Raw genomic sequence first — 23,433 nt, forward strand, 5'->3', positions numbered from 1 at the left:
GGGTCAGAAGATGACAATTTTAAACGTATACATTTTCCTGCATGTAGTTATGATTTTATCCAGAAGTGCGACAAAATCACCTATATAAGTAGGGGATCATTTTAATCGTATGCACCTACAGAATAAAGATAAGGTATAATTTTTACCGAAAAATGTACTGCGCAGAAACGGAAGCCCTCAAAAGTTACAAAATGGCATTTCTTTCTTCAATTTTGTTGCACAATGATTTTTTTTCTGTTTCGCCGTGGATTTTTGGGTAAAATGACTGATGTCATTACAAAGTAGAATTAGTGGTGCAAAAAAAGAATTTTAGGTGTAAAATTGAAATGGTTATGATTTTTTAAAGGTAAGGAGGAAAAAACAGAAGTGCAAAAACAGAAAAACCTTCTGTCCCCAAGGGGTTAAATCTCCTGCAGCCTACAGACAGGTCTCTTTGAGCCTGCTCCATCTATAAGAGATGTTGTAATCTGGGTAAAGGATTTCATGGAGGGATTCATTAATAGTTTAAAGGATGCCTTGGCTTCACAGCCCAAGAAGAAAACAAGATATGGTGCTAGCCCACCCATCTCCCCTATGGACGAGGATGCTACCATTATGGAAGACAAAAAAAATACTTCAGTATATGATGATGATGAAGCCCTGATTTCAGGGAAAATGTATTTTCCCACTGATAAGACACAAAAACATATTAAATTAGTGCAGGTCGAGGACCAGCCTTTAGATGAAAGTGAAGCTTCTTCATCATCTAGAGGGCCAAGGGCCTTTAAGGGGGATAGCTTGGTTTATTCTCTCTATCCTGACAGAATGGGTGAAACCAAAGAAAGTGCCTGCGGTTTCTAAAAGGTTCAAATTAATGTTCCCTTTGGAAGAATGACAGTCTAAAGACTCCGAAGGTTGATGTAGCAATAGCCAAGCTGTCCAAAAGGACTCTTGTTCTGGCCCAGGACGGTTCAAGCCTCAAGGGCCCCATAGACCGTTGAATAGAAGTCGCCTTTAAAAGGACTTATACTGCTGTGGCTAGCCAGAACACAGTCTCTATCGCTTCCCATGAAGTAGTCCGTTCCCTTTGGAAATGGCTGAATAAAATCCAAGAAGATGTAGATGGTGGGGTCGAGAGAGATGATATTCTTGCCACTTTCAAACATGTTAATCTTGTGGCTGATTACCTCTGTGACTCGGCCAACCAGCAAATAAGATTTGCTGCAAAAACTTTGGGCTTTGTCAACAGCGGGTCACAGGGTCCTCTGGTTGTGTCCCTGGTCTGAGGACAACCCTTCTAAATATTATTTGTGTAATCTGAAATTTTCACCAGGTAGATTGTTTAGTGCAGAATTAGACAACCTTACGTTAGATTTGTCTGACAAGAAAGGAAAATTGTTGCCACAGGCTCCTAGAGCTCGCCCGAAAGTTCACCAATTACAGGTCTAGATCACCTCAAACTCCTGAACCCTCTAGAGGCTTTGCTAGGGGTCGCCATGGTAGTACCACTAGGGGTGGTGGAGCACCGAGGAATCCCAAGTCAATTAAGAAGCTTGAATTTTTGACGGTCAAGATATTCCAGTAGGCGGTCGCCTTTTTTTGTTTTTTCTGATGTGGGAGCAAAAAATAAAAGACCCATGGGTCCTCAAACTTATAAAAGATGGGTATGCTCTTTCTTTTCTGTTTCCTCCCCAGACAGGTTTACATTGTCTTCAAACCTTCAGGCTACAAAGAAAGTTCTAATAGAAAAATCTATACTAGACCTTCTGGTGCTTGCTGCCATAGAACCAGTGCCACCTTCTCTAAAGACAGGAGTTTATTCTCCAATATTTCTAGTGCCAAAGCTCTCTGGAAAATATTGTCTAATCATAGACCTGAGATATTTAAACTGGTATATAGTGAAAATAGAAAATACAGAAAATACTTGAGAATTGTGGTTCATATTCAGTGGTTCTTCAGCATTTTCAATTCAAAGTGTTCCCCTTTGGAATAACCACAGCCCTGTTTGTTTATACCGAAGTGGTATCTGTGGTGGTGTCTGTCCTGTACATACAAGGAATAAAAATCATCCCTTATTTAGATGACTGCTTAATTATAGCCAGTACACAAGTGATACTCCAGGAACATCTTCAGACTGTTCTTTCCCTACTAAAAGATCTCGGCTGGATTGTCAATCAAGAAAAATCAGCTGGGACCCCCTGCGATCTCCCTGCAGCAGCCCGCATTCTGAAGTTTCGGAAACCTCCGGCCGTTGCGCCCCCTCCCATAGAGATGAATGGAGGGGGCATGGTGTGATGTCACGTCCCCGACTCGGAAGCCCGGAGGTTTCCGAAACTTCAGACGCAGCTGGCGGGCTGCTGCAGGGAGATCGCGGGGGGTCCCAGCGGCAGGCCCCCCGCGATCAGACATCTTATCCCCTATCCTTTCGATAGGGGATAAGATGTTTTTGCCCGGAATACCTCTTTAAGAGCTGTTTATTATGCCCTAAAATACTTGGAACCCTTCCTGGTAGGAAAAGCAATCAAAATCAAGACAGACAACATGGCTTCCGTGTTTAATATAAACAAACAAGTGGGCACAAGGTCCTCAATCCTACTTGCAGAAGTAGGGAGAGTATTGTCTTGGGCCGAGCAGAAGACAGCCAGGTTGTCAGCTATTCACATCAGAGGTTCCTTGAACATCCTCACAGACCGCCTCAGTCGGAATATGTCTATTCCAGGGGAGTGGTCTCTATCCCAGGAGGTGTTCAAGCAGATCGTGGATCTGTGGGGACTTCCAGAGAGAGATCTGATGGCAACCAGACTAAATACAATACTAAACAAGTTTTTCTCTCTTTACGAGACAGACCACCCGTTTATGATAGACGCAATGTCCATTCCTTGGACATTCAAGCTGGCCTGTGTGTTCCCACCAACCTCGATGATTCCGAGAGTCTTACCCAAAATCAAGCAAGATCAGACTATGGTGATAGCGATCATTCTGTTTTGGCTGAAGAGATCATGGTTTTCTCTTCTGATTATGTCTCAGTCAATCTATTGGGAGCTGTCCCTGCGGCCGGACCTTGTCTCTCAGGGAACCCAATTTTGCCACAGCCTGAAGACCTTCCACCTAACAGCCTGTGAGTTGGTAGGCCCGTATTAAGATCCAAGAGTCAAGAACATTTTTGATTCTTGGTGCTCTTCAAAAAAAATGTAGATCCCACTTCCCCATCTATTTCACAAATACTTGAATTTTTACAAGATGATTTTGATAAGGGTTTTTCTCCTAATACTATACAAGTTCAAGTGTCTGCTTTATCAGCTTGTTTTCAAACTGAGTTACTTCAAGTATTACAAGTGAAGGACTTTCTTTAAGCCTTAGATTAAGACCAAGAGTGGTTCAACCTGTAACCTCTTGGGACTTAACTTTGGTTCTTAATCAATTATGTGGACATCCATTTGAACCTCTAGAAGAGGTTCACCTAAAATATGTATCCATGAAGGTAGCCTTCTTGTTGGCAATTACTACTGCCAAAAGAGTAGGAGAATTAAAAGCCCTAGCAGCAATAGAGCCATATACAGTATTTGTTTTCATCCTGACAAGGAACTGTTAAGATTTTTACCATCTTTTCTTCCTAAGTGTCCCACCTTTTCAAACACTAATCAAGTAATTTGTCTCTCGAGGTATACCCCTACCTCTGATGATGGAGATGTGGATTATAGTGGTCTTGACATTGTAAGGTGTCTAGAACTTTACAACAAACGTACTAAGCCCTTACGCAAGGATAAGAACCTCTTGGTCTCTTATCAAGGGAGCTGTAGAGGCAAAACAGTTTCTAAACCTACAATATCTAGGTGGATAATTGATTATATTACCGCAGCTTATGAAGCCCAGGACTCTGAGCCCCCATCATTTTTTAGGGCACATTCTACGAGGGCTGCTGCCACATCTTGGGCTGAAAAAGGTTCAGTCCCTTTGGACCATATATATGTCCACTCATGGTCCACTCCATTTATGTTTTTCAAGCATTATAAAATTGAATCTTTATTTTCTGAAAGAATGGATTTGCCGAAATCTGTATTAAATTCAGTTAAAAAAAATAATTACCCTCTCAAGGATATTACTATAAAAATCCCATTATTGTGCTGCTGAAAGATGCTAGGGAAAATTAGATTTAAGTAGTTAATCTGTTTTCCCTTAGTCTTGTCAACAGCATAAGCTTCCCTCCCCCTTGTTCCTCTCAGTCACTTAATAAATAACTCAGTGACCAGGGGGTGATGAGGGTTTATATACTATCAAAGAGCGGTGTAAATTCTAATTGTAATTAAAAATTCCATAGTCCTTCGAGTATACAGGTGACTAAGTTAACCCCTTAAGGACCGGGGTTTTTTCCGTTTTTGCATTTTCGTTTTTTGCTCCTTGCCTTTAAAAAATCATAACTCTTTCAATTTTGCACCTAAAAATCCATTTGATTGCTTATTTTTTGCGCCACCAATTCTACTTTGTAATGACGTCAGTCATTTTGCCGGTAAAAATGACCCCTTATCTTTATTCTGTAGGTCCATACGATTAAAATGATAACCTACTTATATAGGTTTGATTTTGTCGTACTTCTGGAAAAAATCATAACTACATGCAGGAAAATTAATACGTTTAAAATTGTCATCTTCTGACCCCTATAACTTTTTTATTTTTCAGTGTATGGGGCGGTATGAGGGCTCAATTTTTGCGCCGTGATCTGAAGTTTTTAAAGGTACCATTTTTGCATTGATAGGACTTATTGATCATTTTTAAATGATCAAAATAGGACAAAAAATGCACTATTTTGTATTTTGGAATTTTTTCGCGCGTACACCATTGACGGAGCAGTTTAATTAATTATACATTTTTATAATTTGGACATTTCCGCACGCGGTGATACCATATATTTTTATTTTTATTTGCACTGTGTTTTTTTTATGGGAAAAGGGGGGTGATTCAAACTTTTAATAGGGGAGGGGTTAAATGAACTTTATTAACTTTTTTTTTCACTTTTTTTTGCAGTGTTATAGCTCCCATAGGGACCTATAACACTGAATACACTGATCTCTCATACTGATCATTGTTATCCCATAGGGACCTATAACACTGCACACACTGATCTCTTATACTGATCATTGTTATCCCATAGGAGACTATAACACTGCACACACTGATCTCTTATACTGATCATTGTTATCCCATAGGGACCTATAACACTGAATACACTGATCTCTCATACTGATCATTGTTATCCCATAGGGACCTATAACACTGCACACACTGATCTTTATCATTGATCACTGGTTTCTGGTTTCTCGATGATTCTGCCGCTTGACTGCTCATGCCTGGATCTCAGGCACTGAGCAGTCATTCGGCGATCGGACAGCGAGGAGGCAGGTAGGGACCCTCCCGCTGTCCTTTAAGCTGTCCGGGATGCCGTGGTTTCGCCGCGGCTATCCTGAACAGCCCACTGAGTTAACCGGCAGTCTTTACTTTCACTTTTAGCCGCGTGGCTCAGCTCTGAGCGCGCGGTTAAAGGCTTAATAGCTATTAGAGTCGGGTCCCGGCTTCACTATGACGCCGGGCCCGCCGTGATATGATGCGGGGTTACCGTGTAACCCTGCGTTATATCATGGGAGCAGGACCAAGGACGTACCTGTACGTCCTTGGTCCTTAAGGGGTTAAACCATTATTGTGCTGCTGACAAGACTATGGGAAAACAGATTAACTACTTAAATCTAATAATATGTGTATATATATATATATATATATATATATATATATACACACAGTACAGACCAAAAGTTTGGACACACCTTCTCATTCAGAGTTTTCTTTATTTTCATGACTTTTCATGAAAATTGTAGATTCACACTGAAGGCATTAAAACTATGAATTAACACATGTGGAATTATATATATATATATATATATATATATATATATATATATATATATAACAAAAAAGTGTGAAAATATGTCATATTCTAGGTTCTAGCCACCTTTTGCTTTGATTACTGCTTTGCACACTCTTGGCATTCTCTTGATGAGCTTCAAGAGGTAGTCACCTGAAATGGTCTTCCACAGTCTTGAAGGAGTTCCCAGAGATGCTTAGCACTTGTTGGCCCTTTTGCCTTGACTCTGCGCTCCAGCTCACCCCAAACAATCTGGTGCAGCACCCCATCATCCTTCTTGGTCAAATAACCCTTACACAGCCTGCAGGTGTGTTTGGGTTCATTTTCCTGTTGAAAAATAAATGATGGTCCAACTAAACACAAACCGGATGGTGCTGCCAGATGCTGTGGTAGCCATGCTGGTTCAGTATGCCTTCAATTCTAATAAATCCCCAACAGTGTCACCAGCAAAGCCCCCCACACCATCACACCTCCTCCTCCACACCAGCACACCTGTGAAGTGAAAACCATTTCAGGTGACTACTTCTTCAATCTCAACAAGAGAATGCCAAGAGTGTGCAAAGCAGTAATCAAAGCAAAAGGTGGCTACTTTGAAGAACCTAGAATATGACATATTTTGTTATGTATATAATTCCGCATGTGTTAATTCATATTTTTAATGCCTTCAATGTGAATCTACAATTTTCATAGTCATGAAAATAAAGAAAACTCTGAGTGAGAAGGTGTGTCCAAACTTTTGGTCTGTACTGTATATATAGCAATTAGATTAAATAGGTTATGTTACTCTAAAAGTGAAAACTCCATGATTTCAGAATGGGTAATATGTACTTTATAGATATATAACATGAAAGTGATAAATATAACACTCCACCCACTTCTAACTAACACTACAGATTACTGGGGGTAAGAACCTTATAAGACACAGTACAAAATATATAGTATACTGTACTTAAATATAGAGGGGGAGTTTGGAAAAGCTCCCCTGTGGGAATATCACTTATATCAATTTGATGGTGTAGGAATAATCAATAAACTATGCTATCTGCATCACGTGAATGCACTAATATGCATAGGACATACCTTGTGCTGTGAAGAACAAAGAAACATTAATCTATATGCTAAACTTTATAATCTCATCCTGGAGATTTAGAGCTAAAAATCTTTTCACCATATTAAAGGGGGGTTTCAGCTATAGATATTTATGTCTATGGGAGGGAGTGTGATGGCCGTCATGCCCCCTCCCATGGACATTAATGGAGGGGATGTGGCATGATGTCATGAGTGGGCGTGGTGGCATGTGATGCCTCCGTATCAGGAGCAGCAACAGGAACATAATGCCAGGTGCTGCACTGAGCAGCGGGGGTCCCAGCAGCAGGACTCTCGCGATCAGACATCTAATTCCCTATCCTTTGCATAGGGGATAAGATGTCTAAGGCTAGAATACCCCTTTAATTTACATAATTGTATCTTCATGTTAAAATTTGCGTAAATCAACTTTGTATCAAGGTGATACCTAAGAAAGCTGGACTCTAGCACCATCATGGGTAGCCATTGTCTGTCACCATTGGGGCATTGCAGGGTGGTGCCTGGCTGTGTGTCTCCCTATGACTTTTCAGGGCATCTTGTCCCTCAGGTACTTTTGAGGGATGTAAGGTAGTTACGGGGACCGTACAAAATCTCCCTATAATAAACCACATAATGATCTTTCAATATAAGATCTGGATACCCTTAAGATTTGTAAGAAAAGCTCCCCTTTGTCTATTTACAGGGGTTATTACCAGAAATGGTATCTTCATGACAAACCCCATTCTCCAATAGGAATAATGGGTGTATACTTAGGATAATGAACGAAATCTCCACTCGCAGAATTCTGCAAGCGGAGATTCCATTCTGGCGGCTGCCACCGCAATACTTCGGCGGTAGGACCACGCGGCACTGCGCCGTCACCATTATTGGCTATGCAGTGTTCGCGGACTTCCGTGCAAAGAATGAACATGTTCTTTCTTTGCGTGAAACAATTTCAGCGGCGGAATTGTCCGCCGCTGAAATTCCGCAGTATGAACGGGTCTCGCGGAAGACCCATTCACACTGATGATTATGTTCACAGCACGTAATTCCGTTTGCGGCATTCCGCTCACGGAATTCCGCGGGAATTACATAGTGTGAACATACCCTTATGCGTACCCAGTGACATTCATGTGACCATATATTACATTCGCTCCTGTTTAAGTGCCCTTTACCTAAGTAATTAAACTCAGTAATGCTGGGGTGTAACTTCAAGAGTGTATAAAGTGATGTTATCCATCCATCATGGGGATAAATAGTTAATAATAAAATACAAACATTAAATTGATGGTCAAAAAAAATTTGTCCAATATAAACTTACACAACCCAGCTTCTAATGTGAACAATGTCCTGAATTCAACACTATTAGCCGTGAGAGAGACACTGTGGCCCCTTGTTGAATGGTGCCTCTGTCTTTCAGTTTCAGGATGCACAGTCAATTCACCAGGAACTGCTCCAGTGATGGTCAGAGGGCGGCTGATACACTTAGATTCAAGATGGTCGTTGTGACAAACTTGTCCACACTCATGGCAGAAGTTCTTTGGTGAATAAGCCCATATATTGGGAGGGGACTGGACATGTTTCGGGGTTCCACTTCACCCCTTTTTCAACAGTTAATTTTCACAGGCATCTTCTCTTTTTATATTATACTAGCGACACTTGGGATCATTAATATGAAATGATGAAGATCTTTAAAGAACCTTCACTGCAGCCTGTCTACAGCTTTGGGCATCACTTGTTTATCCCATTATTATGTATTTTGCCCAATCTCTTATCCCATTATTTTGTATCATGCCCAATCTCTTATCCAATTATTATGTATCATGCCCAATCTCTTATCCAATTATTGTGTATTATGCCCAATATCTTATTCAATTATTATGGTATCATCCCCAATCTCTTATCCCATTATTATGTTTCATGCCCAATCTCTTATCCAATTATTTAGTATTATGCCCAATCTCATATCCCAATTTTATGTATCATGCCCAATCTCTTATCCAATTATTATGTATCATGCCCAATCTCTTATCCAATTATTATGTATCATGCCCAATCTCTTATCCAATTATTATGTATCATGCCCAATCTCTAATCCAATTATTATGTATCATGCCCAATCTCTTATCCAATTATTATGTATTGTGCCCAATCTTTTATCCCATTTTTATTTATTGTACTCTAGGCTTGAAGTCTTGAAAAAGACATTGGTGTTTTATTGGTGTTTTATTGCATTTTTGATAGGTCCATCTGAGGCATAGAAATCTAAGCCAGCTCTGAGCACCTCCTCTCCATGTAAAGAAACATCCCCTCCCAGCACCCTCTCTGCCTCCTCCCTCCCACTTGGGACAACAGGCGTATTTGTTCAAAAGTTTAACATTTTTGTGTAGGTGTCCTCTATAATTTTCTTTTAATCAATGATTTAAAGGAAGTGCATGTACAATATGATCTGCAGACACCATTGGGCTGATAAGAGGAAATGTGAATTACACATACCAGAGCCACACTTCTTACTCCACAGATGCCTTTTAGAACAAAATTTATTCAGTGGGCGCGAGAGTCCAAGAGGCGGGCCAAGCAACTCAGGTGCCACAGCATCAATTGCCTCTTTCCTCTCCTGTTTATGTGACATTTAGGGCTGGACTTCATATCCCCATTTAGGGGTGCACCCCATATACATTCATCCACCATTTCTATTACTATGCATACATGGTGGTGCTGTGTACGGTAAATATTCATTCCGTTGGCTGTATATTTGTATCAGCTGTTTACTGGTGCTTCGAGACACTCACTGCAGAGGAGCCCATTGGAAAATATAACTTCGGCATCACATATTCTGATGTCTGTTATATAATATATAGCTGAGAGCTGGATGAGTACTAAAGTTCCTAAAATGACATGAGGAGGACAACACAATCCACCATAAAAGAGGAGGATAATTCACCATAACAGGGAAGGACAATTCATCATAACAAATAAGAATAATTCACTATAACCAAGGAGGATAATTCACTATAACAGAGGAGGATAATTCACCATAACAGAGGAGGACAACCCACAATAACAGAGGAGGACAACACAATCCACCATAACCGAGGATGATAATTCACCAAAACAGAGGAGGAAAATCATTAGAGATGAGCGAATTTTTGAAAAATTGGATTCGGCCGATTCCCTATTAAAAACTGCAATTTCTGGGCTCCAGAGAGTCTCAATAGGGGTGTAGGACACTTGGCCTTGTCATAACATGCATAGGGAGTGTGCTGTGTTAGAGAAATTATACTGTTATTCAGTATGATTACAGTCATCGCAATTAGAATCACTGTCGCAGAACATATGGATGTGGCAGCAAGGAGACCATACAGCATCAAAATTGAAGAGATTAAAGATATTTTTTTGAGTAATTTTTATTTTATTTTATTTGAATTTATTAAATTTTTTTGGGTATCCCTTCTGGTGAGCATCAAGCTGGCGGTCCGCCGCGAGGCAAGGTACTACCTCTACCACCACATTTTTATGGTAATCTATTTAAAATGTTCAATTTAAATTTGAAAATATATCTTTAATCTTTTCTATTGTGAGGCCCTATGGTCTCATCGGGCTGCTGCCACCTCTAGGCTCTGTCATTATGCCACCATGTTACTACTTGCTATATTGGGTTTTTTGGTCATATAATATTAGTCCAAAGTAAACGCTTCAAGTACCTGGGACATTAAACTTGTGAATCTAATCAAAATCTTAAATTTAAATTTAAAAAAATCGATGTAATCTTTTCAAGACTGGGGCTGTATGGCCGGTGACATCATATATTACCTGTGAAATTATCACAAGAATCCAATCAAACAGGTTGGAGCGATAACAATGAACCATAACTGATACAATTAAACATTTGCACTTTCACAGTAGGAGGAGCACTGAGAGGCAGGGGCTGGAAAAGGTGGTAGCTCACCTGGTGGAGCACCGCCAGCTCAATTTTAAGATACAAGTACAAGTTTTTTCACTGCAGCAACTTATACACTGCAGCAAATTTTACACTATAGGAGCTGGAATTAACGCGGCTGCTGGCACCAGACTTGCCCTCCAATGGGTCCTCAATAGAGATGAGCAAATCAAATCAGACTAATCAAATTTTCACTCCTCTCTAGTCGTTGTCATATACTAACTCTGGAATTACCACAATAATCCAATGAAACAGGTCGGAGCGATAACAACGAACCATAACTGTTTAAATGAAATATTTGCAGCTCCACACAGAGTAAGACAGTCGGGGGCAAGGGAGGGCCCCCCCCTCCCTTCCCCCTCCCTTGCCCCCGACTGTCTTACTCTGTGTGGAGCTGCAAATATTTCATTTAAACAGTTATGGTTAAACAGCCTGGAGGTGGCACCAGCGTGAGGAGACCAAAATGTGGCAGAATGACCAAGTCTGAAGGCGGCAGCAGCAAGAGGAGACCATATAGTGACAGAATGACACAGCCTGGAGGTGGCGGCAGCCTGACCAGACCAAAGGGCCTCACAATTGAAAAGACTAAAGATATTTTTTTAAATGGCATGTGGCCATGTTAACATCCTCCGGATACTTGATGAAAAAATACCACATGTCAGAGTAGCTGATCTTCCCCTCAACAGTCCGCACTGACTGATTTCTACTACCGCCGACTCCAGGGACCCCTGTTCCACTACCTCCCGGGCAGGTAGGCTGCCATGAAGCAGGTGGTCTACCCCGGGCACGTTTGGCTCCAGACTTCCCACTGCTGCCACCATGCTAACTCCCAACCATGCTACCACCTTGTTGGCTGAACTGCTGCCCTACGGGCAAGCTGCCACCCTCCTTTCCTGATGATGAAGCCCCTTCTGCACCAAGCTCCCAAGTGCAATCGGCTCCATCATCATCGAGTTGTGTCTGCACGTCACTGATGTCCTCCTCAGGTTCCTCAACAGTGTCTTCTTCAGTAGCCTGAACGCTCCCAACACTACCTACCATGCCACTCTCCTCATCACTATTTGCCCGCCTAGTGGGGGAAGTGGCGGATGTCTCCCACACTTTTTGGCTGGGCAGTAGCTGCTTACTGTTGTAACGTCGAGCGCTCCAGGTCCCTCTCCTCCCCCGGAGCGCTCATGGCGTTCTAATCTTGCTTGCAGCTCCCCGGTCAGACTCGCATCCCATCACCATCAAACCACCATCTTGGGATTTTCAAATTCATTTTCGTCCTGCGGACAAGAATGTCAGGGCTGATGCTCTATCACGTTCCACCGATACCTCTGAATCCGAAGCTCTTCCTCTGCACATCATACCTCCAGAGTGTCTGATCTCCTCTGCCCCTGCTTCTCTGGTGCCTATTCCTTCGGGAAAAAATATACGTTCCTCCTCGTCTTCGCCTCTCAAATGGGGTCATTCCTCCCATCTGGCTGGTCATGCTGGAATCAAAAAGTCCATACAGTTAATTGCCAGACACTATTGGTGGCCTTCCCTGGAGAATGAGGTGACTGATTTCGTACGGGCCTGTACAGTGTGTGCACGCCAGAACTCCACGCCAGAAGCCTGCAGGTCTTCTCCTTCCTCTGCCTGTGCCTGAACAGCCATGGTCCCATATAGCTATGGACTTCATCACCGACCTACCTTCTTCTCATGGTAACACTGTCATTTGGGTGGTCGTTGATCGTTTTTCCAAAATGGCTCATTTTTGTCCCGCTTCCAGGTCTTCCTTCTGCGCCACAATTGGCGAAACTATTTTTTCTGCAAATTTTTCGTCTCCATGGGCTTCCCACACATAGCGTCTCTGATAGAGGCTTCCAATTTGTCTCTAAATTTTGGAGAGCACTCTGCAGTCAATTAAAAATCAAATAAAATTTTTCTTCCGCTTATTATCCCCAATCCAATGGGCAAGTGGAAAGAGTTAACCAGATTCTTGGCGACTACTTGCGGCACTTTGTCTCCTCCCGTCAAGAGGATTGGGTCGACCTTCTGCCCTGGGCTGAATTCTCGTACAATTTCAAAAATTCTGAATCTTCCTCCAAATCTAAATTTTTTGAGGTGTACAGCCGTCATCCGCTTCCCTCCCCATTACCACTTCTTCTGGAGTTCCTGCCGTAGATGAATTGACACAAGACTTCTCTATCTGGAAGGAGGCTCAAAAGTCGCTCTTACTGGCCTCATCCCGCATGAAGAGACATGCTGATAAGAAGAGAAGAATTCCTCCTGTCTTTGCCCCAGTGACAAAGTGTGGCTCTCTGCCAAATACATCCGTTTCTGTGTCCCTAGCTACAAGCTTGGTCCTCGGTACCTTGGGCCATTTAAAATAAAAAATCAAATCAATTCTGTCTCCTACAAGCTCCATCTTCCTTCTTCTCTTCGTATTCCCAACTCTTTCCATGTTTCTCTTCTCAAACCTCTCATACTTAACCGTTATTCTTCCAAGGTCACTGTTCCTGCTCCTGTTTCCGGCTCCTCTGATGTATTTTCTGTCAAGGAGATCCTCGCCTCCAAGGTTGTTCGAGGTAAAAAAAAATTTTGGGTTGACTGGGAGAATTGTTGTCCTGAGGAAAGGTCCAGGGAACCTGAGGCAAATATTCTGGACAAGGAGCTTATCCACAAATTTCTTGGTTCCAAAAAGAGGGGGAGACCTAAGGGGGGGGTACTGTAACGCTGAGCGCTCCGGGTCCCGCTCCTCCCCCGGAGTGCTCGCGGCATTCTGATCTTGCTTGCAGCGCCCCGGTCAGACATGCTGACCAGGAGCACTGCTCTGTGTCCCCCAGCGGGGATGCAATCCACGCAGCGGGACGTGCCTGTCCGTGGGTCGCATCCCGTTCCACTCACCTGCCCCATCCTCCTGCTCAATCCCGGCGCGTGCGTGCCGGGTATCTCAGATTTGAAGGGCCAGTGCACCATTAATTGGTGCCTGGCCCAATCAGTTCAAATCACTCCCCACACTATATAATCCCCCTTCCCCTTCCTGTCCTCACCGGATCTTGTTGCCTTGTGCTCTGAGAAAGCGTTTCTGTGTGTTCCTAAGCCTGTGTATCCAGACCCCTTTCCGTTGCCCCTGACTACGAACCTTGCCGCCTGCCTTGACCTTCTGCTACGTCTGACCTCGCCTTGCCTTGTCTTTGTGTACCGCGCCTGTCTCAGCTGTCAGTGAGGTTGAGTCGCTATTGGGTGGAATGACCTGGGGGTTACCTGCCACAGCAAGTCCATCCCGCTTTGCGGCGGGCTCTGGTGAAAACCAGTAGCCTCTTAGATTTGGTTCCCCTGGTATGACCCACGCCATCGTCTCACTGACACAGAGGATCCACTCCAGTGCCCTTCCTGCATACCAGCCCGGATCCTGACAACTATCCTCTATTAGATCGTCCTCACTGAATAGTGGAGCTGAATCCACAGCATATGATACTTCTGTAAGAGAGGGAACAGCATAGGACAGAGGCAATGGGAGGACAGGGACTGCTCCCGGGCCATGCCAACTGAGGGTTGTGTCTGAGGAACCCACCGACTGAGGGTGTCAGATGTCACTTGTGATGAAGTGGATGAGCGTGTTAACCAATCTATGATGGCAGATGGGTTGCAGGTAGAGAAACGACCACTAGCTGATACCAGGAGCTCAGGCCTCTTGCTGTGACTCCTGCTGCCACTCGCCCCAAGTCTGCTGCGACCTCTGCTTGCGCCTGATAAATTTAGGCCTCCGTCATTCCTTTGTGCATGTCCTGGCTCTTCACTGCCTGACATACTTAGTGGTATGGGGAGTACAACACGTTTCACTACGCTTAAAACAGTATTTGTCTACAACAGCAGCAGGTGTGTACTTTTGGCTGGCTTTTCACAGTAGCTAGGCCATTAAGACTTTAACAGGAACAAAATGGTACACCACTTAGATGTATGTATGTGGTATGCACTTATGAGGGGAGTACAATGTGCTCTAGTATGTTTAAAATAGTATTTGTCTAAAACACCAGCGGGTGTGTACTTTTGGCTGGCCTTTCACAGTATCTATAAGAAGAAAGATGCAAAAAAATACAGAGGACAGCGCCTCGAGTAATTCTGTGGATCCAAATGGCTGTTTTGTGAGAGCCTGTGATGGGACTCTCACCTGGATGAAGCCTTGAGGTAAAACATATCCCCCCTATAAGTGGGGTACTCTGGGAGTCTTGCAAGCCATCTGGGATACGACTGGTGCCAACTGCGTGGAGCCAGTAAGGAAGATGCAGAGAGATGAGGTAGAAAAAACTATCCCCGCTAGGCGCTATCTCCAGAGGAACAAATAAAAGTGAGGGAAATCCTCTACGTAACAATAAAATTTGTTTAGTAAATAAACAAAAAATAAAATAAATAAAAATTACAGGCTACATCAAAAGCAAGACGTGTAGTACCACCCTGTGTCACATCTGCAACTGAGGAAGGGTGGTACAACACCCGAAACTCATCTGTAATTTTTATTTATAAATTTTTTTGTTTATTTAATAAATAAGTTTTATTGTTACCTAGAGCGTTCCCCTCACTTTTATTTGTTCCTCTAAAGATAGCGCCTAACGGGGATAGTTTTTTCCACCTCATCTCTCTTCACAGTATCTAGGCCCTTAAGACTTTAACAGGAACAAAATGGTACACCACATAGATGTACGCACAGGTTAAACTTAATAGAGGACAATACGGTTTTAGTGCTCTGCTCACCCTAACTGGCTGGCTACTATTAGCTTTTCAGTTGTTGTACACACCAGTGCTGCAGCACACAGTCGCTGTGTACTACACCCAAAATTGCACTTTCTCTCTCAATCTCACTCCCTTCCCTATCAGTGCTTCTAGGCTGGATTTGGGTTGAGGTGAATTGCTCCCGTTAAAAAGCTTTTCTGTGCAACACATTGCTCTCTGTCCTTCTCTCTTGCAATAAAACGCTGATGTGACTGGCAGCAAGATGGCTGCTGATTATATAGGGCTGTGACATCACAGGGGTGGCTGGCTGCTGATAGGCTGCATCCTGCATGTTATTCAGGATCATCCCGCCGACCCTTGTTCCCACCTTCCCAGGATTCCTTGCCCTATGTCCTCACATGTGGATCCGCCATTTTAGATGCCCTGGAGCCTGGACCACACTAAATGGAGTTTAATGAAGCATTCATTGCAAATTGAATTTTTCCTGAAATTCATAACAAATTTGGATTTGTCAGATTTGATTCGCTCATCCCTGTTCACCATAACAGAGGAGGACAATTCACCATAACTACTTGATGGAGTCATTGACAGCAATCAAAATTGAAAACTATCTAGAATAATATTGACAATGGGGAAAATGGCTGGACTGTGATACATGTGCCTGATTTGTAGGTGATAAGGAACATAATATAGGGAATAATGCAAAACTTATTTAAGAAAATACACTGCGCAAAAAAATAAATAAATAAAGGGAACACTTAAACAACACAATGTAACTCCAAGTCACTGATACTTGTGTGAGATCCCACTGTCCACTCAGGAAGAACACTGATTGACAATTAATTTCCCATGGAACAGACAACAGGTGGAAATAATAGGCAATTAGCAAGACACCCCCCAATAAAGGTGTGGTTCTGCATGTGGTGACCACTTCTCAGTTCCTATGCTTCCTAGTTGATGTTTTGGTCACTTTTGAATGCTGGCAGTGCTTTTACTCTAGTGGTAGCGTGTAACCTGTGCCTTTGTGCAAGGAGGAGAACTGCCAGAGCCCTGCAAAATGACTTCCAGCAGGCCACAAATGTGCATATATCCACTCAAACGGTCAGAAACAGACTCCATGAGGGTGGTATGAGGGCCCGACGTCCTCAAGTGGGGGTTGTGCTTACAGCCAAACACTGTGCAGGATGTTTGGCATTTGCCAGAGAACACCAAAATTGGCAAATTCGCTACTGGCACCCTGTGCTCTTCACAGATGAAAGCAGGTTCACACTGAGCACATGTGACAGACGTGACAGAGTCTGGAGACACCGTGGAAAACGTTCTGCTGCCTGCAACATCCTCCAGCATGACCGGTTTGGCAGTGGGTCAGTAATGGTGTGGGGTGGCATTTCTTTGGGGGACCGCACAGCCCTCCATGTGCTTGCCAGAGGTAGCCTTACTGCCATTAGGTACCGAGATGAGATCGTCAGGCCCCTTGAGAGACCATATGCTGGGGTGGTTGGCCCTGGGTTCCTCCTAATGCAAGACAATGCTAGACCTCATGTGGCTGGAGTGTGTCAGCAGTTCCTACAAGAGGAAGGCATTGATGCTATGGACTGGCCGCCCGTTCCCCTGAATCCGATTGAGCACATCTGGGACGTCTCGCTCCATCCACCACAGACTGTCCAGGAGTTGGCGGATGCTTTAGTCCAGGTCTGGGAGGACATCCCTCAGGAGACCATCCTCCACCTCATCAGGAGCATGCCCAGGCCTTGTAGGGAGGTCATACGGGCACGTGGAGGCCACACACACTACTGAGCCTCATTGGGACTTGTATTAAGGACATTAGATAAAGTTGGATCAGCCTGTAGTGGGGTTTTCCACTGTGATTTTGAGTGTGACTCCATATCCAGACCTCCGTGGGTTGATACATTTGATTTCAATTGATAATTTTTGTGTGATTTTTTTGTCAGTCAATTCAACTATGTAAAGAGGAAAGTATTTCATTCAATTAGTTCATTCAGATCTAGGATGTGTTATCATAGTGTTCACTTTATTATTTTGAGCACTGCAGTTAGAGTGGCTTGGTTTACATACAACTTACATGTCTCAGAAGAAGAAAGGGGACACCACTGTAAATAATTTCAACCAGGATAGTTGATAAAGACTGAACAAGCAGCCAAATCCTGGTATAGCGTCCGGAGGTGCTAGGGACAACCAAGGATAATATTCAGCAAACTAGCATAAAAATATACTCAATGGTAGCCTGCACTCCCTGCTAGATGTGCGACTCGAAGCTCCTACATGGAGTAACCGGCAGACCTGACTTCAAAAGGACTGCCTCTGAGTGCCCCACGCACATCTTGAAGCCAGGTCCACCTGTTACTCCACGTAGGAGCTTCGAGTCACAAGTCTAGCGGTGAATATCTTTTTATGCTACTTTACGTACAACTTATTCTTCATACACATGTTCACTTGGGTGATGGTTTAGTGTATATATAAGATGCAGTAACATTTAAATAAAAAATAGATACAGGTAAAATCTGATGTTTATTTTATGTGAGGATCGAAATCCTTGGCTGTCACTTTTCTTTGGGTGTCCTCCCATAATTTAGTAAATATAGAGAACATTTCTCATCCGAGAGCCTTCTTCTCCTATAACCCTCAGTATCATCTCACAAGCCGCATACATTTAGAATTATCTTTTCTTTAAACTTTATAAGATATGTTTTGTCTTATTAAAAAGGCAAATAATAATAATTTTGTTTAATTCAGTTTACCAGAAAATAAATTCTTCTTTATTGCAGTCATTTCTGAGAGCCGCACTTTGGCCTAGATTTACTGTAACAAAGAATTTTGTTTACATTTTGGCACAATATGCACCAAAAAACATGTTGTGGGACACTGCTGGATCTAAAAAGGGGTGTGGCCTTGGTAATAGAGGTGTGGGTTAGAGGGGCATGGGTTACGGAACACCTAAAATTGCACCAAACTCTGGGCAAGCTTAAGCCAACTAAAAGGCTATGTAAACTTAAACTAGACAGTATGATACAGTATGTGACCCATCAGACCAGGCACCTTCTTCCATTACTCCATGCCCCAGTTATGATGCTCACCTGCCCATTGGAGACACTTTCGGTGGTGGACAGGGGTCACTATGGTTGCTCTGACAGGTCCCATACACAACAAGCTGCGATTCTGAGTGATCTGATTCCTTTCTGAGACAGTACCTTGACCCTGTCCCCAGTCACTAATTGTCCTTCATTGGGCATCCACAATCCTGTCCCCAATCACGAGTTGTTCTTCCTTTGGAACCCATGACCCTGTCCCCAGGGACATTTGTCCGTCCTTGAGCCCATAACCCTGTCCCCAGTCACAGGTTGTCCTTCCTTGGCCTTATTCTAGTCACCAGTTGTTCTTTCTTAGGTGTCCATGACTCTGTCCTCAGTGACAATTTCCTTCCTTGAGCCCATGACCCTGTCCCCAGTCACAGGTTATCAGAAAGTCACAGTTTTGTCCAGGTGATCATAGGGGTTCCCAGTGGTCAGACCCCTTTCCATCAGACACTTATCCCATATTCTGTTGGGGTGTCCCAGCACCAGTAGCTGTCCTGTGGCTTTGGACTGTCTCAGACAGCTTGGCAGCACAAGGTGTTGGGCCCACCAGAGTTCTACAGTTAAATACTTTTAATTGAGAGCAGTGAACCCCATGTGACCCTGCCTGCCAATTGGAACCTATAAAGTCTCCCCTCTATAGTGTAGTGCAGGGGAGGAGTTGGTTAGTTCACACTAGTGTAGCTCTGGGGCAACAGCTTAGCTCAGGTGTGCTGTGTGTCGTGTGCTCTGAGGAGAGGCCTACTACAAATCTTATCCCATAACTGGTCATCCTGCAAGGATTACTTGTAAGGAGGAAATGCAGGTCTTTGCAGAGCAGTCTTAAGTACCTTGACAGAACCCTAGATTCCATCTGCCATTTCACAAGTCAGAATGAACCAGTTTAGTGTAAGCACCACAAGTCCCAGCAAGGCAACAGGGCTCCCAAGGGGTTACACTGCACTCTCTCACCTAAAGCTAGCTGTCTGTGTATTACCATCTGCACCAGATCAGTAAAGACAGTTATCCGTAACCTGATGTCGGTGTGTTCATTTACTCCCTGTGTCTGGCCCAGGAGAAGATGCCCCCAACCTTGGACCAAGTATAGGATAACGGTGCCCTGGCGTCACTAAGATCAGATATCCGTACTAACACCCCGTAGACTCCACACTGTGTATAGGAGATACGTTGTCATTCACTGGTCAGGAGAGTCCATTTTTAGAAAATAAAGACCATGATCAGGCCGGCATGTTTTATATGAGTATAATATGTACTTATTAACAAAAAAAAAAGAAATTCTCCCACTTTTTATTGAAGAAATCTTCTGTGACCTGGATCCACCCACTGACCGCTATGACGCCATCTTGTTTGTGTATTTATTCTCACATTACTTTCTTTTCTGTAAAAAATCTGAGGGTAGAGAATATTTAGTTTGGGAACACTTATTGTTTTTATTTTATTATGTCAATAAATTTGAGTTAAGAATGGATTGGGGAGAATCAGCCCCAGTACTGAGACTCTCCGTGTCCTATCTGTACATTGATGATCATAGCGTGAAGGAGAGCGACTGGGAATAGATGTAAAGACAAGAAGATACCATGGAAAGTCAACAGAGAATGGACTGGATGCAAATCACATGATATCTTCTTACTGTTCGTGCGGAGTGTTTACTGTTCTCCATCCGTAGGGAAATCATGTTATAAGCAGAAGACACCTCAATACTGCGCAGACTAGGAAATGTATCTTTGGTATCCAGGGGAACTTGTGTATAGCTTTTGCTCAAATTTATTTAGACTTTTTAGATACATTTTAAAAGTCTATGATTAAAAATTGTTAAAATAGCAGTTCATAGAAAGTAAACTTTTTCATCATGAAAGGAAATCGGCAGCCATAGACAACTAATCCCCAGGATAGGAGATAAGTGTCTGATCACGGGGGGGGGTCCGGATGCTGGGACCCCAGTGATTTCCTGTATGGGGCCCTGTAGGAGGCGTGTCAGCCGCAGCATTACGGAGCGGACAACACGCCACCTCCATGTATTTCTATTGGAGAAGTAGAGACCCAATGTTCGTATATCCCCGCCTCTCTCAGAGATGTATGGAGGGGGCGTGTCTGTCGGCCTCCTAGTGAGGTCGACGAAACGAGCATTAGCTGCGCAGAGCCGCAGCAATTTCTGGCTCTCGCATGGAAGATTGCGGAGGGGTCCCAGTGGTCGCACCCCCCCCCCACTACCGTGATTAGACCTTAAGATGTTAAGTTGTCTATGGCTGCAGTACTCCTTTAATGGTTGAAGGCAAAAAAATTTGGACCTCACTCAATACTGGGTCATCAGATCCCTTTAGGACTCAGCAATTCCTATAGACATGAATGGAGGGGGTGTGGCCAAGACGTCACAACCACTGACACCGGGTGCTGTGGCAGATTGAGGGGGGGCCCAACAGCGGGACCCCCACAATCAGCCATCTTATCCCCTATCCTTTGGATGGGGGATAAGATGTCTAGCAGCGGAGTACCCTTTTAAATAATCCGGCTGGAAAAACTGCAATAAAAACCTGACTTTATAGTTAACTAGCTGAATACCCGGCGTTGCCCGTTTTTTCCTTCCTAATCCTTGTTGGGGAGGAAAATAAACAGAGGAAGAAGCTTTTGACTTCATATCCCGTCCTCATATATTGTTGTCATATCCCAACCCCATATCCCGACCTCCGATCCCGTCATCATATCTCAACCTCATATCCTGTCCTCACATCTCGTTCTAATATCCCGACCTCCTATCCCGACCTCCTATCTCGACCTCCTATCTCGACCTCCTATCTTGACTTCCTATCCCGACCTCCTATCCCGACCTCCTATCCCGTCCTTCTATTCCATCCTCCTATCCCGTCCTCCTATCCAGTCCATCTAACCCAACCTCCTATCCCGTCCTCCTATCACGACCTCCGATCCCGACCTCCTATCCCATCCTCATATCCTGTCCCCCTATCTTGACCTCCTATCCCGTCCTCCTATCTTGACCTCCTATCCTGACCTCCTATCCCATCCTCCTATCCAGTCCATCTATCCCGACCTCCTATCCCGTCCTCCTATCGCGTCCTCATATACCGTCCTCCTATCCCGTCCTCCTATCCCCTCCATCTATCCCGTCCTCCTATCCCGCCCCTTAATATGTTTACCAGGTATTGAAATATCTCCAGCCGTACGGAAGTTATGTGGGAATATACATTTCCCATTGATTTGCATGGGACTGTAAACAAAAACCCAGACCCTCACAAATGGGGGTAGTTAAGGGTTAAATTAACTATCGTATATTTTAAGTGGACATATAAGTAACATGTGACCAAGTATTATCGAAATATCTCCAGCCGTTTGGAAGTTATGCTGGAACATATATTTCCCATTGACTTGTATAGGACTTTATACATAAGCCCCGCCCCTGGCAAATGGGGGTGAGTAAGGGTTAAATCACCTATCCTATGTTTGTTGTAGACATATAAGTAACATGTGACCAAGTTTCATGTTAATATCTTTAGCTGTTTGGACGTGATGCTGGAACATACACACATACATACACACACATACACACATACATACATACACACATATACACATACACACACACATACACGTTGAGTTTTATATATATATATATATATATATATATATATATATAGATATATAGATATATAGATATATAGATAAATAGACAGTAATGTGAAAAAGGATGAGAGGCCACTCACCAAATCCGTGTTCCAAACTTTATTCTTTTATATTCAGTGCATTAAAATTCGCCAGCAAGACGAGGTCAGACGCTTGGCAATTGCAGCGCCACCCAGGCGTCTGACCTCGTCTTGCTGGCAAATTTTAATGCACTGAATATAAAAGAATAAAGTTTGGAACCCAGATTTGGTGAGTTGCCTCTCATCCTTTCTCATGTTTGCTACAACGCGTATCTGCATTTCCATGCTAGAGATTGAGCGTCACCTACACCGGTTCAGCTGGTTCATTTGATCCATTCCTATACATAGCTTGACTGTCCGGTATACACCATTCAATATCCTGGTTGTGCCGACCGCTGTCTCTTTCTTTATCACCAATAAATAGACAGTAACAAACTGCAAGGATGGAAAGCGCAGGAAGGAATGTAAACAACATAGCAGCACCATGGGAACACAACGTAGTACCCAATAACGTGATGGGAACTTCTTATTCCCTTTTGTCAGATGATTTGCTCCCGTAGTGCAAGGTTAGGAATGAGACCTCTGGACTTTAGGATTCTGTGAGACGACTTTACTGATCCAATATGATGCAGTCACTTGAGCACAGGCTGCAATGTTACAGGTTTTAAACCCAGAGGAATATTTAGTCACTGTCCCTTTAATTGTTACTTTTGCAGTAGATTTACAAAATGGATCTCTGAGGTGTTCTTAGGTTGTGTGATTGTAGCGACTAATACAGATGCTATGTAGATAAAATACAAGTGATCACGGGCCAATGCGCTGATTCTCTACTGATGAGGATCTACGCAGGTTGGATCACTCTTGTGCAATCCTTTACTTACAAACTCTGGCTGGCACATGATACCCAGAAGGACTATACAGGAATAGTGTTGGGCGCGAATATTCATATTTCAAATTTTAAGCGCAAATATCACAAATTTCAGCATATGCACATATTTTCAAGTTCGCATATGTGAATATTCTCATGTGTGAATATTCGCATTTTCCTTCTATTCACTTGTGGTACAATTAGAATGATGCAAATAC

This window comes from Hyla sarda, chromosome 8 (assembly GCF_029499605.1).
Source record: "Hyla sarda isolate aHylSar1 chromosome 8, aHylSar1.hap1, whole genome shotgun sequence".
Taxonomy (NCBI): domain Eukaryota; kingdom Metazoa; phylum Chordata; class Amphibia; order Anura; family Hylidae; genus Hyla; species Hyla sarda.